Source organism: Phocoena sinus, chromosome 17 (assembly GCF_008692025.1).
Source record: "Phocoena sinus isolate mPhoSin1 chromosome 17, mPhoSin1.pri, whole genome shotgun sequence".
NCBI classification, from domain to species: Eukaryota; Metazoa; Chordata; class Mammalia; order Artiodactyla; family Phocoenidae; genus Phocoena; species Phocoena sinus.
In genome coordinates, this window is record NC_045779.1 from 57,217,304 (window position 1) to 57,237,376 (window position 20,073).

Genomic DNA, 20,073 nt, shown 5'->3' on the forward strand with positions numbered 1-20,073 from the left:
CAGCCTCCATAATCACACAAGCCAATTCCTTATCATAAATCTGAAGAACTCTGACTAACTTCCTTAGCATGCCATGCAAATTTCCTATATAAACCAGTCTTTTATAAATATGGAAGTTATCTTTCCCCAAGATGTCTTTTGCTTTGTGTTCTCCTTATGTCATATTTGCACCTAAAAATGTCCCCACCTCCACCCCTTCAAATTTACTTATCAAAATCCTGCTCCAAGCTCTATGTACCCACTGCACCTCCTGGACAATTTTCTGCCTTTCTCTGCCCTACTCAGTACCACTGACTACATCCCAGTTTCCCTTGTACTTCTTTCCTGTCCCTTCTTGCTCTAATGCTGTGTCTCTGATAGTAGTTGCACCTAGCCATGGCCACAGATCACCCTTCCTGGTTCCAACTCTCCTTGGGCCCTGTTAACTCCCTTTTCCCCTGTTCTTTCAGCCCTACAGTGACAATGGCTACCCACTGTTGCTACCGCCTTTTCCTTTCTTTCTAACTTAACCCTATCTGCAAATCTATAAGTAGACTCATCCTTAAATTCAAGAGCATGCGAACTAGAAAGCAACTATCAAAACGCCAATAAGAAGGAAAGAGAGCTAGATGAGCCATCTGGAGTGAATTCTGTGGCCCAACAGGACTCCAGCCCATCCGACATTTATCTCATTGCCTTCTATCATAATGTAAATCTGCTTTCTTTATCCAGAGATTATGGGTTTTTTGATTAGGGAGACCATACTCGATTTATCTTCGTTATCTAGGTTCCTACTGTGTAGATGGAGATGTTCAAAAAATGACTGGGACGTAAATGAATCACAGGGTGCCTATTCAATGTACTCTACAAAGATCTGGTCATTAGCAGTTCCTGGATAGTAGAGGATTTTCACATAACTTTCTGTTCTTAGATGTCACACTGATTAAGATTACTGAGAGGACACAGTCCTGATACCCGTGAACAAAGAGGGGAAATAGAGGATTCGGAGGAAGAGAGCACTTTGAACCAGAGATGTGTGAACCCAGAAGCATTTTGAGATTGGCATCATGTCTTGAACTAGTTTTCAAAGGAATCAGACTTGGCCAAACCCAAAGAGAATTTTGCCAAACACTTTTCCCCTTAATTTTTAAACCCATGTGTATTTTAAGGGAAATTCAGTCCATATGCTTCTGATTCATTTACACTTAACTCATCAAAATGTTGTTTTGTAAGAGTTATTTGATGTCCCAGTCTTTTGAGCTTTTGTGAAGAAATGCTTTCTCCCCTTAGAAATAGAAATCTTCTTTAGGCAAGTCACACACAAAAAATTGATCCCTAAAAGGTTCGAAGTCACTTCCAACCTCAAGGCCACGAGGTTCCAAGGGCTCTTCACTGGACCTGATGTGATTGCCATCCCTGTAGGAATCTGACGGTTTTTGTGGAGGAGCTGCAAAGTGCAGGTCTGATGAGCAAAAACTGCAAGACAAAGATAATTAAAAACTCCAAAATGGGAGAGGAGACATGTCAAGATTGGGGAAGAGATAAGAGGAAGCTACAAATCAAACACCCCAAACAGAAAGACAAAGAGAGTAAATGGATCAATTTTCTGTGTACACGAGTTCAAGATGAGGTAGGATGAGAGGAGAGTGTGTGCAAATAGATGTCACAGAGCACATCTATCAGAGCTTTCAGAATCCTGTTGTAGAAAACCAAATGCCTCGGCCATTTGGGAAGCAATTATGAGAACATGCTACTAATTACTTAGATGTGCCTGTTTACTTGAACGGTAACAGTTGTTGCTATGGACCCTGCCAACTTGCCTGCCTCACTTCTACCGCCAAGGTTAGTGCTACTTATGCTTATTGAAATAGGTTCTTCATTTTTCTTTTCTCTTATCTACTGCAGAACTCATACGTATGCGTTTCTGAAAAACATTATGCTCCACAGTGTCAATGAGAAGTGGCTATTTAGAAACACAGATGACCAGAAATTGGGGACTGTATAATTGCTATCTCCTTGCAATCCATGACACTGTTGCCAGTGAAATAAAGTATCTTAGATCACAGCATGGTGTCCTACGTCACAAGTTCTTCCTTTGTAGAATGGCCTACCTAAGACGTCATAAGAATGAAAAAACTCAAGAAAACAAGAAAGCACTCTGCAAGGACAAGGAGAAATAAGAGTACTTTGATGGAGTGTTTAAGTGTGAGCGACAACTGGTGTGGGCTTTAGCATTAAGGAGAGGTGATTTTAAAATAACCGACAAAACTTGAGTATCTTTTCCTGGGTTATATGCTCTCAAAGGAAAGGAGGCCCAAAGGGGATAAATAAGAGACTCTAAAAAGAGAAAATTCCGGCACTTAACTTTTCAAGTGGAAGTGAAGGTACAGACACCTAAAGAAACAGTGATTTTTCTAGTTCTCTTTAATGAGCTCAGGAATTCTTTTTTTTTTTTTTTTTCTTGTTTTTATCTGCAGTACACGGGCCTCTCACCGTTGTGGCCTCTCCCGTTGCGGAGCACAGGCTCCGGACGCGCAGGCAGGCTCAGGGGCCATGGCTCACGGGCCCCATGTCCCCTGCATCGGCAGGCGGACTCTCAACCACTGCGCCATCAGGGAAGCCCAAGAATTCTTTTTTGTTTAATGATAGGAGCAATGGGAGCAGGAGCCATCAACAGACACAGGCCCGAAAGAATGGTTCAGACTGGGAAGGATAAAGGGAGTCAAGCTGGCAGAAATACGCTCATGGAAATAGGACAGAGCTTTCACATCTATCCTGGGAGTCCAGAGAACAACGGAAAGGAGAAGATTCCTATCCCAGAGCAAATCAGGCAACGTTATCTGATAACACTCAGAAAACAGAATTTTGTAATCCTATTATCTGCCCTATCAAACAAAATGGCACTATGAATTTGTTTATATTCCTCAACTAGATTATGAGTTCCTTGAGGACAGAGGGTAATCTTTGTTCTTTGTTTGTGCCTTTGGAACCAGAGCAACTAGCACATGCTTGGTATCTAATTCATGTTTAGCAAATATTTGTGGAATAAAAAGGGGATAAGCCTAAAGCTGGCATGTGACGGTCTCCATCTCTGCTCCAGCCCTAGCTCTCTCCAAATATATGTATTCTTCATGTAGCAACTTGAAGGCCATTCCACTTTCTGTTCAAAACCAATAAGGCTAAGTCTTTATGTCTGTTTGTCATCCCGGGGGGCATCTAACATATACCTTATCTAGCTGGCTGCACCTTTTTTCCTTCCACCCACATTTCCCAGAAGTGAGTGGACCATTGGTTGGTCTTTCCAGGCTTGTCTACATCTGTGCTTCTGCATCCCTGCTGAGCATACCTCTCCATAGCCATTTGTAGGCCAGTCCAGAACTGAACCACACTTATCTGGTCTGCAGTGGGATATCCTGCATGATTGTCTACCCTTCTCTAACATCACCTCTTCTAAGAGTGTCTCAGTTTCTGCTTCCTGTTTATTCCAGATCCCGTTGCCCCAGTTTTCCCAGCATGCTGTAAGTTGACTGCCCCATGACAGCCCAGGCTGAAGATGCCCGTGAGGCAATGCCGTACAGCTGCTCTCCAAGGCAGAGATGCCTCCTGACCCAGAAACATTACACCTAGGGCCATTAGGGTAAGGAATGGCAATATGCAATAGGCCAGGTCAAATAAGGTTTTTTTCCCCTTTCTAATTAGGGATATCAGAAGGATCACATGGATATAACTTTTAAGCAAGGCATTTAGAATGATAAAACCTTACAGAAGTGATGCTCAACATTTGGAGATGAACTCTACTGAGAATCAGATGGAAGCCAGGAACCCTACTTGTACAAGTTAATCATGCAATTTCAGAGGGAATCATATACTACATAACAAAATTTTTTTTTTAACGGATCAACAAACCTAACAGCTATTCTCTATCGGTGATAAAAAATAAAGCATGGGGCTTCCCTGGTGGCGCAGTGGTTGAGAGTCTGCCTGACGATGCAGGGGACACGGGTTCGAGCCCTGGTCTGGGAGGATCCCACATGCCGCGGAGCAACTGGGCCCGTGAGCCACAACTACTGAGCCTGCGCACCTGGAGCCTGTGCTCCACAACAAAGAGGCCGCGATAGTGAGAGGCCCGTGCACCACGATGAAGAGTGGCCCTCGCTCACCGCAACTGGAGAAAGCCCTCGCACAGAAACGAAAACCCAACACACACAGCCAAAAATAAATAAATTAATTAATTAATTAAAAAATAAAGCATGTCGAGTAGATGGGATCTAAATTGCATTCAAATACTAAGAGCCTATGATTCTAATAAAATAGTAATAACAAGAAGAAATTAATTTCTTAATGCCTACCACATGCCAGGTTCTATACTAAGTAATTTGTCTACATTGCTTTATTTAATTCTCACAACAACACTACAAATTTAGCATTATTATACTCTCCCAATGAAATAACAATACAGATGAGGGAATTCAGGGCTAGAAAGGTTAAATAACGTATCCAGGGTCCTATAGTATGTAGCAGAGGTTAAAACTCAAACATGGATTTGACTGTCTCTCTGTCAGGATAGGCAAAGTTAGGACTTCCCAAACCCCAGCAGCTTAAAGTTAGATGTATTTCCTCCTGACACTACATGTGCATCACACATCAGGGGAGCTCTGTTCTTCTTGGTCACTTAGGGTCCCAGCTAACACAGCAACACTGCCAGTCATTTTATATGAAAGAAAATGGAGGTCTTAGGGTCTCAAAGCAGCAATTCAAATGCTGTAGCCCAGAAGTAACGTTTATCTCTTCTGCTCATACCCCACTGGCCAGAATGAGTCACACGGGCAAACCCAAGGGAAACAGGAATTGCAATCTTACTTCTCGCCTAGACGATAGAATCCCAAAAATATCAGACAGGCATCAAAATGTCTATTGCACTCCCGAAACCCAGGTATTACCAATGAATTCTATATACCTTCAACCTAAGAAATGAAATGTTAAGCAGAGAGGTGTATCTGTTTTTCCATAATCTTGATGTAATCATAGAGCAGGGAATAAGCTAGGACAAATGTCATTCCTCACCGCCTAGTTCTGTGTACCTCAAGTTTTATGTTATGACCTAATTGGAATGTTGGAATTGTACTAAATTCCAGATACCTGCCCATAATCTGTCTTTAAAATGCAATATATTATAGTATAAGGTTTCAATACAGAAGAAGTTTTAGAGGCAACCAAATTTGAATCCTGATTCCTTCTGATCCTTGCTCTTATTTTCTGGAGAAAACTTTTAAGCAAACAAAACATTTGTCGTGCTACCACAACTCACTACAAACAATGCTGTTGATTTCCTCTTTTATTTCCAAAATCATTCTCTTCTGGAGGCTTAAAGTAATACCATGTCTTCAAATGTCTGTGGTGCTTTATAGTTTGCAAAACAGGCACTTTTCACATCAGTGATCTCATTTCATCAGCCTTTCACACAGGCATTATTTTCATTATAGTTCTCCAGATGAAGAGCTGGAAGCCCAGAATGGCAAAAAAACAAAACAAAACAAAAATACTAGCCTAAGGCCACAGCTACAAGGAGGCTGGACCGGGTCCAACCCTCATCTGACCCCACAGTCTGCGCTCCTTCCTGTCGCACCTCCCAAATCTTTGTGACAATTATCTTTAACTGCTGGTAAAATCAGTCATGGCCTATCCTCTCCTTTGTGCAAGAATATCAGAGACAAAGGGTCCCTTATTCCAAAATGATTCTGACCTATGAGGCTCCCACAGGAGGAGGTTTCAAGGGGAAGGCTGCAAAATTAACAGCCATAAGAACTTCCCCAGTCAGGAAAGTTTTCATGAGCGGGCAGTAAATAAATAAATAAACCCCTGAGTGGGAATACTCTGGAAATGGGAGAACTGAGATTTACCAAGCTCACACTTAATATTGTTTGTGTTGACAATGGCTGATGTTTATGGAGGGCTCCCTCTGAATAAGTTCCAGGGCTAAGAACTGACCATGCATTATGATTGCCTTTTATCCTCGAGACAGCCCCGTGATGGACACATGGTCATTATTCCTCTTTTGCACACGAGACGGAGCATTGGAAACCAACCGCCAACATCACACGCAATTGACAAGTGGCTGAACTGGGATTTAAACCCAGAATGTCGAGCTCGAGAGCTTGCATTCTTGTGACTTCATGACCACAGCAAGGCTGGTACATAGAAATCATTATTCTCACTTTATGGATGTGGAAACATAACACAAAGAGGTTCAGTAACTCTACAAAGCCGTACAGCCAATCGGCAAAGTGAAAATGAACTCAGATTTGTTCCGTATCAAAGGCCAGTTACACCAGGCACTGAGGAAGCAAGGGTCTCTGTGCCTTTTAACTCAAGGGCCATCTCAGCAAAGAGAAAACCACAGAGATAATCACCAGAGGATGCAAGACAGGCAAGACTGCATTTCCACTCTGGTTCTCAGTCTTACTGTGTCATACATGCTGTTACCTTTGGGGTTTATGAAAGAGGGAATTCCTGATGGTTCCTGGACACCTTTGGGGCACTTTCCATTAGAGACTCACACAACACTGTCCCACTGAGAAAGGCTCTGAGTGTTTGCAGCAGTTCTGGAGCACTGTTCTGTTTCTTCGCGTTTGCTTGAAGCCTTCATCTTCCAACACTCCTTTGGACATCCTCAGACACCTCCCTTCTCTAGGGTCACCACAGAGCTAATACGTTCATCCACAAAGACAATGTGCAACCCACATACTAGGGTGAAGTGTGTCACCTTTGAAGGAATGTTCTGCCTAGAACTGTCACTCTTTGTGCCTTTCATTTCACACTGGATGAAGTGAATGAAGCCAGTAAGCCATTGCTTTCGAACATTTACAGAATCATCTTTCTTTGTAGCTGATGAACTGTTGAACAGGAGTGTTGAAACATTTTTCTGATTTAAAAATAATATCTACTGTGATATAATGCTGCTCAGATCTCCCTCCTGGAAGTGAGCATAATCTGGGAAATCATGCTTTTATAATAACGTGCAGTTGCAGGAACACAGCAAATAAAATAGCTGTCCCATCAGAAGTGTAGCACCACCTCAGGACCCAGAGAACTGGGCAAATAGAAACAGTGGGCAAACAACTCTGCTGTTTAATTTACATCTTTGAGGAAAGAAAAGAAGGAAGGAAGTAGGACCAAGGGTTGATTAGGAAAGAAAAAAAATTCACAGTCATAAAAGCTCAGATGCTACTTCCAGAATTAAAGTACTGAATTTAGGTACTGAATATAGTCTCCAAGGCTGTGGTTAAATTGAGTAAAAGAACTAACAATAATAATAATAATAGCAGCTAACATTTATTTAGGGCCTAATTTCTCATCACTCAAAGATTTGACCCTTCTAAATATCCCGTCTTAAAAAAACAAACACTATGAACAACAGCAACCCAAACAGCCCCCAGAGCCTCCCTGCCTCTTCCTCCTGCTTCTCAAGGAGGTTCTCTCTGTTGTTCTCCCTCCAGACCAAGAGAAGTGAGAAGTGGTGTAGGGCTTCTGCTCCCTCTGCCTGATCCCTTGGCCACCTCACTAGGGGTCATGACCCCCAACTAAAGGATTAGAGAAATAAAGCAGAGTAATTCTTTGCTCAGGCTTTAAATTCAAGGGTATTGACAAAAACAGCCATTCCAGTTGCAAAAATATTTAAGTATCTCCTTTACCTTGGATATAGCCACCGCTATCCTAGTTCATCCAAGTGCCTCCATTCCTGCTGCTCAGAACACTCAACCCCTCCCTCAGGATCCCTGGACATTCTTGCTATCCAGTAACTGATGGGTTAATGCCTCCCTTTGGGGGAGAAAGTGATGGCTCCAGGACCCCACTATAGCCTGTGCTCAGTACCCACGACTGCTGCATTTGCCTAGATGTTTTTTCTGAACTGTGATCTGAGTATCACCAATGCCCCGTGATGCCTTAATAGGTATGTTCTTAGGAATGAATGGTTCTGAGACAGCCCATTAATTTCTGAATCCTGGAGTTAACAAAACCAAGCAGGTTTCTTTACTACAAAATATCTTGGAGTTTTAAATATTCTAATGGGAACTATGAATCTGCAGGAGGGACACAGAATATACAGGATTACACCCAAATTATTTGAAAACAAAATCTTTTTTCCATAAACACTGAACACATTCACTGAGTCAGTCATTCAAGAAATACTTACTGAGGGCTTCCCTGGTGGCGCAGTGGTTGAGAGTCCGCCTGCTGATGCAGGGGACACGGGTTCGTGCCCCGGTCCGGGAAGATCCCACATGCCGTGGAGCGGCTGGGCCCGTGAGCCAGGGCCACTGAGCCTGCGCATCCGGAGCCTGTGCTCCTCAACAGGAGAGGCCACAACAGTGAGAGGCCTGCATACCACAAAAAAAAAAAAGAAAAAAGAAATACTTATTGAGAGGCCTGTTTTATGTATGCTCCTCAGGACTGTGGATACAACAGTAATAAAACATGGAAAATCTGCATTTTTTATTGTCCATCATGTTCTTCCTAGCAGGAAAGCTAGATGATAAACAAACAAAAGTATACAGAACACAACTGCTATGAAGAAAAACTAAAACAGGGTAAGGCAGTATTTATCACACAATAGATTATAACCATTCAGTTGGTGGTGAAATCAATTTGAAGGGATGTTGCCAGCATGATTTTTAATGAAATAATCAGGATGGAATGGGATGAAATGAAATAGAATGGAATGAAATAGGAGGTATTAAAGGGCATCTCCCATAGTAAACATAGGTATTGTTTATGAAATTTTTGCTGTGATTTTCTGTGTATGTCATATGGGGTGATGATACAAGATGTTTTACTCACTGTGGGTGACATCAAGTGAGTGTGAAAGCCACTGGGGTAAGAGGATATAGAGTGACAGGTGGGTCTTATTTTAGAAGCAGTGGCCAAGGAAAGCTGTTTAGAGAAGATGCCATTTGAGTAGAGATCTGCATGAAATGGCAGGGCAGTGTTCCAGACTGAGCTAATTGCACATGCAGAGGCACTGTGGTGGAAGTATGCTCACAGGTTGGAGAGTCAGCCAGAAGGCCCAAGAGGCTGGAATTGAGTAAGCAAGAAGAAGAGTGGGGGGAAATGGATGACAGAGGAAGCCAGGAATCAAAGATTGAAGGCCTTTGAGGATATGGGAACAGCTTTAAATTCCAATGTGGGCAGAGACATGATCTGATTAAAGTTATAAATGGAATCACCCAGGTCCACTGGAGTGTTGACCAAAATGGACAAGAGTACAAACTACAAGACCAAAGTGTTGGAGGTGCTGGCGGTCATAAGCATTCCCTAAAACTGGATTTGGGAATGTTTGCCAAGATCAATCCCTTAGCACTTGGACTTCTGCCACACGGGTGACTGACTGGTAAGAGGAACTGTAGGGCAAGGAGGGGAACGTAGAGTGGGCACCCTGTGCAGTGAACAAAAGCGTCCCCGTGAGGCAGTCCTCAGGGGAACGAGTGCTGGAAAGGTTCTGAGGCTTCCAACCACATGGTGACTCATAAATCCCCCGACCCGCCTTCCTACCATCAACAGAAAAGGAGAATTTTCCATGCCCACCTTCCAAGCATCTCCTGATTCCTTCAAACCTGTTTGTGGTGCTGTTTAACCTTATTCCTTCCAGGTAGAAATGCTGGAGAAGGTGGGAGCATGAGGAATTACTCAAGTAATGGAACACAAGGCAGAGAACCATGAGACTACCAAGTATCTTACCTCAGTCCCCAGGCAGGGATTGCCCCACCTGGAGCTAGGCTGGGGACCATTCAGAAAACCCATTAGAGCCTCCGTGGGCAATGTGACAATCACAGACACAACTGATGTGAACCTGATGCTCAGGTTTGAAATGGGATAGTGCTTACTCCACAGGTGACTTACTTTGGTTCTACCTCATATATGTGAAAATACAGTATCTGGAATTGCTGAGTATGAAAACCTAAATTTAGAATCACTTCAAAACTGCCTCTGATTCCAGGAAGATTGCCAAAGAGAACAAGAAATAAAGAGAGCTAGAGACTTTGGAGGACAAGATGTTAAACCCCCAAAAAAGAAAAAGAATGTGTCTAACTTGACAAAATACATCAACCTATTTCCATTTGTTTTTCTAAAAGTGAAGTACATGGCAGCTCAATGAGGCATCTGAATGTGCAAAAGGGAAGTGAATATTCATGAAGTTTATTTTCTTGAAAGGCCTGTGTTTTAAATGTACAGAGCCAGCAGTCCAACAGAATCATTTAAAAATTAGGTTTGAAAATCTGGGTTCCTTCCAAGGGTTCAGTCTAGTGGGGACTTGTACTTCCAAGATAGTGGGGAAAGCCCTGGCAAATGGAGGCTGCTAGGAAAGAGAAGATAATATCTGCTGTTCCTTAAACAAAGCGGTTACTGTACGGTGGGTAATTTAGCCATGAGATGCAGACCAGCACTGTACGTGGGTGCTACCACCTCCCTGCTAGGTAACATCTCAACTGTCCCAGGCCTGAACATCGATGCCCAGTTAAACTGCCCATCGGGAGAGGGGGAGAGAGAAGCTATGTGTTCTTGATAGGGAACATGTTCAGAGAGGAAGCTGGCGTCAAGCTTGAATGTAAGTAGAAAGAGGGAAGAGAAGTGTCTATAGAGAGAAGAGGACGGAGCTAAGGTAAAAAAGTGCTTCAAAATGCCACGGAGAGTTACAGCAAAGAAAGAAACCAGCGGGAGAGTCCACTTACTAGACCTACACAGACATCAAAGTCACCCAGTCTGATATATACAAGTATGCTGGAATCCTACAACGACACAGACTAGCATTAACTGCGTGAGGCTCTGCCATCACTGCCGTTGTGGAGCTGCCTTCATGAAGTAGCTGAGCAAAGATCCCAGAGCAGAAGCCCAGGGCAAGCAAGGAAGGAGAGAAGATACAGGGTGGGGCTTCCAGAGGTAAGAGAAGAAAATGTCAGGCAAGGATGAGTCTCTATTTCCCCCAGTAGTTCTCATCATGGTGATGAGTTGGGGTTGGTGGGGAGGTTTGGGGGTGACTTAAACAAAACTGTGAAGATAAACATCTTTGGCACTTCTTAACCTCATTAGCATCCTGGGCTCTCACTTATATCCTATGTCTGCCAAAGCTTAGTTGGAAGGAAGTCTGGAGACAGATAACTCCAGGACCTGCAACTGCCTAGCTAAGTAGCCTTGAATATGATATTCAAATCTACACTTTCCCCACTTTCCCTTCTGAGTAATGGGGATAGTAATTGCACTTCATATTTGGGTTAATGAGGATTAGTAAGGTAATACTGGTGAGGAACTTAGCATAGTAGTGGAACACACTAAGTACTCAGTGAGTATTCACTTGCTATTATCAAGACAATTCTTAACTGATAGCTAAAATGTAGATTGACAAGGACCTGTGGAATAATCTCTACCCCAGAGTAGAGGAAGTGCCCTTTGATAAGATGTTAGATGAATTTTGGGGGCAGGAAATTTCCCTTGTGCCCTCTCAAAGTTTAACACATAGTTGTGTTCAAATATAGAACAAGTGTGTCTACTGGGCCAGGTGCTGTGTTAGGCATCAAGGGAAAAAAAATATATATGTATATATAATAAAATATGATTCCTGCTCTTAAAAACATCTTTAAAAGAAAACACAGGGGCTTCCCTGGTGGCGCAGTGGTTGAGAGTCCGCCTGCCGATGCAGGGGACACGGGTTCGTGCCCCGGTCCGGGAGGATCCCACATGCCACGGAGTGGCTGGGCCCGTGAGCTATGGCCTCTGGGCCTGTGTGTCCGGAGCCTGTGCTCCGCAACGGGAGAGGCCACAACAGTGGGAGGCCCGCGTACCGCAAAAAAAAAAAAAAAGAAAACACAAATTAATAGTATAAAATAGGTAGCAAATTTCTATTTGGAAGAGAACCAAAAAGTATTTTGGAATTTAAGACTTAAAGTTTAATATAGCAGGCCTCTTTTTTTTTTTTTTTTTTTTGGCCCATTTTCTTATTTTTGAAGTGATTTCTTAAACAAGAAAATTCTATTTTCTCATTCTTGGTTTTAGACTGTATAGAAAAAATTCTATCTCTTTAAATGTCTGGTAAAAAATGATTATTTCCTTCCTTTAAAGATAAGTAATAATATTTTGGATACACTTTGTGTTGACTTGGAATACAAGCACAGATTCCACATGGAGTCTCTGCTTTGGTTCTTGTGAAATAAGTACAGGAGACTGCAAAACTGGGAAAATGAATTCTGGAAAATGAGATGCTTTATGGCCAAGGCTGAAAAACAGATTTAATAAAGAATTAATCTTCAGAAAGTAAGTGTTCATGAGCATTTGAAAAATATTGTGCTGTTATCCATCTAACATTTTCCTCACCTGTGGCCTGATTCTCTTCCCACACTCTATCTTTGTGTTTTTGTCATAACCTAATTCAAGTGTACAGGGCTTGTCGCCATAGTGCCAAAGGATCTTTCTTGAAAAGCCCTTATCCAGGGGGTTAAGAGATTAACCGTGTCACTTGACCTCTCACCCAGTTTGGACCTAACTAGACATTTAATGTCAAGATGAAACAGGGAAGAATTAAAAGAATGCACTAAGGCTTTCAGAATTATATTTAACACTGTCAAAATCTTTTCGATATCATTAAGAGCCCGCCGAAATTATTCTAGGCTAAACCTTTTACTTGGGGAGGAAACAAACACTTCTTTTGGCCTCCGTCTTCCCATTCACTGGATTTGAAAACTTTAATGTTATGGAGAAAGAAACAGGGAAAAAAGATCCATATTGAATTAGTCAATTCTGCTTTATCACACATATAAAAATAAAGTGTAATGGGGAAAAAATTGTCTGAATGTGTTAAAGACTTTCTGTGGATTATGATTACTCATACTGTCACTCTTCCTTTATCACACGGAAGGTGTTTTTCAGAAATCAATGATAATAAAAGTTAAGGTCCTTAACTTTTAATTTAGAATAAAGGGATAAATATGGCCAGTGTTTTCATCATAAATACTTATATTTCTCATTTAAATAACTTATCAGTTCTTATATTATAAACCTCAGTTTTTCAAGGTCTTGAGTAGGGAAATGTCAATGATTCCAATTTACTTGTATAAAAAAAATTGTGGGAGAGTGAGGATTCTATATTTTAAAATACATTTTCATTCCTTTCCAATGTCTTCTAAGCGAGACCAACGTCCTGATAAATGGAAATTTTCAAAAGTCTGCATTAAAGAATAATATTTGTTTAAATAAATATTATTACTAATAAGTGATAACCAAAATATAAAACTTTTTTTTAAAAAAGAACTTCTTCATCCAAATGCAGTTATTCTTCAAAACAAATAGCTCAAATAGGTATGTTTATCAATAGTAACATATTTGTGTTTTCATTTTATAAAGCACATTCTCGCATATCCTCATTTAAATCTTACTGTAATCTTGTGGGGTCAGTTATAATAATCTTCATTTTAAAGATGAAGAAAAGGAAACTTCGAGCAAGCAAGTTGCTTAAGGTTTCACAGGCAGTAGCTGCAGAGCCGTGACTTTAAAAATGTTCTTACACTCCAAAACTAGAATTATTTCACCTGTATCACAGCAAATTCCTTGTCCATTATAGTAGTATTGGTAATGCTCAAAAGATTAGTAGGATTTTGCTTTTAGACTCGTCTTTGGAGTCCATTTATGGATCACAGGGAAAATAGACTTCATTATTTTAGAGTTGCAACTTAGTTATTAATCAGTTTTTTTTTTAAAAAGTGCCCAAATGAATGACCACATTATTAGGTTATGCCCCCAAATCAAAGCCACTCTCAAATTATGAAGATTTTTTCACACCAGAGGATGTTTAAAAGACTATAACTTGGTCTTAGAAAAAAAATTTGAAAACTGAAATTCCAGAACTGTTTTAATCAATGCAGCATGTTTGAAATGGATATACAGAGTTTTAAAATGGGTACGTGTCAGTTGCTTAGAACCTTTTAGGCTCTTAAATGAGAATAAATAACCCCCTGTAATTCTGCCTGCATTATCTGTACTGTTTTTCAAATGTAATGTATGACATACTCAGGCAGGAATGGATCTTGTTCAGGCAAATTCTACTGGAGCAGAGTGTCACTTTCTTGTTCTTACCACTCTAGGAACTGGAACTTTGAAAAAAAAAAAAATTAATCAATCAGGTCCAACTGATTAAAATATCTCTTCTTAACAATACTTGAAACTTTTTAATCAGACCTTTAAAAAAGAGAGTGGGGGAGATTAACTAAGAAGGACTGAACTCAAATGACAGAACTGGACGGTTATCCTAAGTATATATAAATAAACTACAATTACTAAGCAACTTTTACTACAATGTTCATCTAATCTTAATCTCATTCTATGTTTCCATTATATCTGGATTATTTTCCTTTGCTGTTTTTTTCACTGGGTGGGATTTATGATAGTTCAAGAGCTAAAATATTAAGGCAAAGAATTTGGGGTCTTTCTGTATGCAGTTATTTAAAGCTGAGTTGTTAGCATGGGAGGATTCACCACCTATAGTCTCTATAGTTCTAGCTTACATTTTGTTTCAGTGTATAATTAGCAAAGTAAAATGAGAAGACCATATAGGGCTCAACACCTTCTGACCCATTCTATTCTATATTCTGCAAGGAGACCAAATACGAGTACACAGAAAAATCAGCTAGGGATCCATGTTAAAAATGCAGCTTTCTGGTCCCATGCTCATAGACCCTGCTATAATGGGTTTAGAGTTAAGCCCAGGGATTTAAACTTTAGTAGGAACTTCCCAGCCCACGCAGACAGTCCCTGGGCCACCTTTTAAAAGATACTGAATATAAACCTCTACTTACAATGTGTTGGTAAGCAGTTTAATTAATTCCCCTGGCTTTTGTCTGGAAAATAAGTTCCTAGATAAATGCAACCCCAAAGTCCTTTCCTAGTAAGTCTTGGCTTTCTATTCACACAACTATCATATCCAAATTACCAAAACCTGAGATTTTGCTGTGTTACATGCTCTTGCTTTTTGAAGAAAAATATTTTAGGCCAGTCTCTGATTATTAACAAATGTTATATTAGTTAAAGACCTCTAACTGAGACTATGATGTTTTCCTTTGCAAATATCTTTGAAAAGTTTATCATTGTCTGTACTTTACCATAACAGCAGCAGAATTTAACAATTATTCTAAGTCTAGAGATATACATAGGACATTTCTTTTGTGGTCTGATGAAAGCACGCAGATATATACCTGACAGACTAATGGAAATGGTAGGAAAACTGAATTTTAGCCACAGGAAAGTTACTGTATATGGCTTCATAAGTTTTTATAAAGATGTCATTCACATATTATTCTTCTTTTACAAAATAAAGGAAATTGGATGATTACTTGGAGACTTAACCTCTGAAAATAATTTTTCTGGTATTATCTGGGAAGCTGAGTGAGAATCTCTTTGGACTTGCTTCTCTCTTTTCTGTTTATTACGGGGGTTAATCAAATCCCAGAACTACCTCCAACCTCAAACATAACTGGCTGAGAAAATTGATAGGCATAAAGTTTTCTTTGATTATTCAGGCTGTCAGTGTTTGGTAAGAGCAAGATGCAGAAGACAAAGACATCATGAATGAGAGCTACTTGCGGGTCTATTCATCTTGCACAAGGCTCAACTAAAGAATTTCTATAGTGTTAAAGAAAGACAAGTTACTGAAGGTCAAGTGCTTGTTCCAACAAGCTGCCCCTTTGGTGATGCTCTCTCTGCCTCACATTCTAGAAACATGTCTTTCAGCCTCTTGGCCGTATCTAAAAGGGAGGCTTCTCTGGATAAGAATGCTGGGTTGGTGTGGTCTTGTTGTGGGAGCTGCATTTTGGCTGTCTACCTTTTGATTGTGCAAAAAGTAAAAATATTTGAAGGTCTATGAAAGAAGAATAAGCCCCAAACTATGCCAGATAAGTGCCATTCTTTCCATCATGATAATTAAAACTCCAGCACAATGAAGTTTCACATTCTTGTCACCTAGTTTTAAAATTCGCTATGTAATACTCACCATTTAAAGTATTCACCAAAGGCCAAAAAGACATTTCACTGTGTATGATGCTTTGAGCTTCAGTCTCAGATAAAACACCCACAAAAAAATCTATGGGGAGAGTTAAGACAGCGGTGTGGGAAGACACGGAGTTAGCATCTTCCCACAACTAGGTTACCTGCTGGCCGCTGGTGGGGGACTCTGATGCCCAAGGAGATGGGAGGAACCCCAAAGTGAACCTGTAGGACACAGGGGGACTGAGAGGGGAAGAGAAGTGGAGGCCAGACAGGATCAGTGCCTCTGAGGCCAGGGAGATCAGGAGAGGCAGGCAGGAGGGACTCTCTGGGAGGAGCAGGAGAGGAGCAGATGGCGATCGCTTGGCTCACTTGGGCTGGGGAGCCTGCTGAGCTCCCAGGCCAGTACCCCCTGTCCAAAGGCCCCTCCAGGCCATGTGGGTCCTGGAAGCATAAGAGGGAGGCTGGAGAGATGAGGAGAGGCAGGCGGGAGGGGTCCTCTGGGAGGAGAGGGAGAGAAGTGGAGGGTGATTGCCCCACCCACTCGGGCATGGGGAGCCTGCTGAGCTCCCAGGCTGATCCCCTGCCCTCCAAAGCCCCCTCCAGGTTACACAGATCCTTGAGGGCACAGGAAGGAGGCCAGGGAGATCAGGAGAGGCAGGTGGGAGGAGCCACCCAGGAGGAGCGGAGGGAGAATGCCCGCCCCACTCAGGCACAGGGAGCCTGCTGAGCTCCCAGGCTGACCCCTGCCCTCCAAAGCCCCCTCCAGGTTACATGGGTCCTTAGGGGCATAGGAGGGAGGCAGAGGAGATCAGGAGAGGCAGGCGGGAGGGCCCCTCAGTAGGAGCTTCGAGTCCGAACCACTGGACTAAGGGAGAACCTCAGATCCCAGGAAATATTCATCGGCGTGAGGTCTCATGAAGTTCCTCATCTCAGCACCAATACCCAGCTCTACCCAATAGCCTACAAACTCCAGTGTTGAAAGCCTCAGGCCAAACAACCAGTAAGACAGGAACACAACCCCACTCATAAAGAAAAAAACAAAATATGGCAAAAAAATATATATCACAGATGAAGCAGCAAGGTAAAAACCTACAAGGCCAAATAAATGAAGAGGAAATCATCAATCTACCTGAAAAAGAATTCAGAGTAATGATAGTAAAGATGATCCAAAATCTTGGAAACAGAATGGAGGCATGGATTGAGAAAATACAAGAAATGTTTAACAAAGATCTAGAAGAACTAAAGAACAAACAAACAGAGATGAACACCACAATGACTGAAATGAAAAATACACTAGAAGGAATCAGTAACAGAAAAACTGAGGCAGAAGAACGAATAAGTGAGCTGGAAGACAAAATGGTGGAAATAACTGCCAAGGAACAGAATAAAGAAAAAGGAATGAAAAGAATTGAAGACAATCTCAGAGACCTCTGGGACAATACTAAATGCACCAATATTCAAATTAGAGGGGTCCCAGAAGAAGAAAAAAACAAAGAGTCTGAGAAAATATTTGAAGAGATTATAGTTGAAAACTTCCCTAACATGGGAAAGGAAATAGTCACCCAAGTTCACAAAGCACAGAGTCCCATAAAGGACAAACCCTAGGAAAAACACACCAAGACCCACGTTAATCAAACTAATAAAAATTAAATTCAAAGAAAAAATATTAAAAGCAGCAAGGGAAAAAAGAAAAATAACATACAAAGGAATCCCCATAAGGTTATCAGCTGATTTTTCAGCAGACTCTGCAGGCCAGAAGGGAGTACCAGTATATACTTAAAGTGATGAAAGAGAAAAACCTACAACCAAGATTACTCTACCCAGCAAGGATCTCATTCAGATTCAACAGAGAAGTCGAAAGCTTTTCAGACAAGCAAAAGCTAAGAGAATTCAGCACCACCAAACCAGCTTTATAAAAAAATGGTAAAGAAACTTCTCTAAGCAGGAAACACAAGAGAAGAAAAAGATCCACAAAAACAAACCCAAAACAATTAAGAAAATGGTAATAGGAACATACATATCAATAATAACCTTAAATGTGAATGGATTAAATGCCCCAAACAAAAGACACAGACTGGCTGAATGGATACAAAATCAAGACCCATATATATGCTGTCTACAAGAGACCCACTTCAGACCTAGGGACACATACGATTGAAAGTGAAGGGATGGAAAAAGATACTCCACGCAAATGGAAATCAAAAGAAACCTAGAGTAGCAATACTCAGATCAGATAAAATAGATTTCAAAATAAAGACTGTTACAAGAGATAAGGAGGTACACTACATAATGATCAAAGGATCAATCCAAGAAGAAGATATAACAATTACAAATGTTTATGCCCCCAACATAGGGGCACCTCAATACACAAGGCAAATGATAACAACCATGAAAGGAGAAATCAACAGTAACACAATAATAGGGAAATTTAACACCCCACTTACACCAACGGAAAGATCATCCAAACAGAAAATAAATAAGGAAACACAAGCTTTAAATGACACAATAGACCAGATAGGTCTAAATGATATTTATAGAACAATCCACCCAAAAGTGGCAGAATACACTTTCTTCTCAAGTGTACACAGAACATTCTTCAGGATAGATCACATCTTGGGTCAAAAATCAAGCCTTGGAAAATTTAAGAAAATTGAAATCGTATCAAGCATCTTTTCTGACCACAACACTATGAGATTGGAAATCAATTACAGGAAAAAAAAAACTGTAAGAAACACAAATACACAAATAATGGAGGCTAAACAGTGCACTACTAAATAACCAAGCAATCACCCAAGAAATCAAAGAAGAAATAAAAAAATACATAGAAACAAATGACAATGAAAACACGATGACCCAAAACCTATGGGACGTAGCAAAAGCAGTTCTAAGAGGGAAGTTTATAGCAATTCAATCTCACCTCAAGAAACAAGAAAAATCTCAAATAAACAATCTAAACCTACACTTAAAACAACTAGAGAAAGAAGAACAAAGAAAACCCAAAGTCAGTAGAAGGAAAGAAATCATACAGATCAGAGCAGAAATAAATGAAATAGAAATGAAGAAAACAATAGCAAAGATCAATAAAACTAAAAGCTGGTTCTTTGAGAAGATAAACAAAATTGATAAACCCTTAGCAGACTCATCAAGAAAAAAAGGGAGAGGACACAAATCAATAAATTTAGAAATGAAAAAGGAGAAATCACAACTGACACTGCAGAAATACAAAGGATAAGAGACTACTACAGGGGCTTCCCGGGTGGCTCAGTGGTTGAGAGTCTGCCTGCTGATGCAGGGGACATGGGGTCGTGCCCCGGTCTGGGAAAATCCCACATGCTGCAGAGTGGCTGGGCCCGTGAGCCACGGCTGCTGAGCCTGCACGTCCGGAGCCTGTGCTCCGCAGTGGGAGAGGTCACAACAACGAGAGGCCCACGTACCGAAGAAAAAAAGAAAAAAGAGACTACTACAAACAACTATACGCCAATAAAATGGACAGCCACGAAGAAATGGACACATTCTTGGAAAGGTACAATTTTCCAGGACTGAACCAGGAAAATAAGAAAATATAAACAGACCTATCACAAGTAATGAAATTGAAACCATAATTTAAAATCTTCCAGCAAACAAAAGTCCAGGACCAGATGGCTTCACAGGTGAATTCTATCAAATATTTAGAGAAGAGCTAACACCAACCCTTTCTAAACTCTTCCAAAAAATTGCAGAGGGAGAAACACTCCTAAATTCATTCTATGAAGCCACCATCACCCTGATACCAAAACCAGAAAAAGATATCACAAAAAAAGAAAATTATAGACCAATATCACTGATGAATATAGATGCAAAAATCCTGAACAAAATCCTAGCAAACAGAATCCAACAGCACATTAAAAGGATCATACACCATGATCAAGTGGGATTTATCCTAGGGATGAAAGGATTCTTCAATATATGCAAAACAATCAATGTGATACACCACATTAACAAAAATTAAGGAATAAAACCCATATTATCATCTCAGCAGATACAGAAAAGGCTTTTGACAAGATTCAACACCTATTTATGATAAAAACTCTC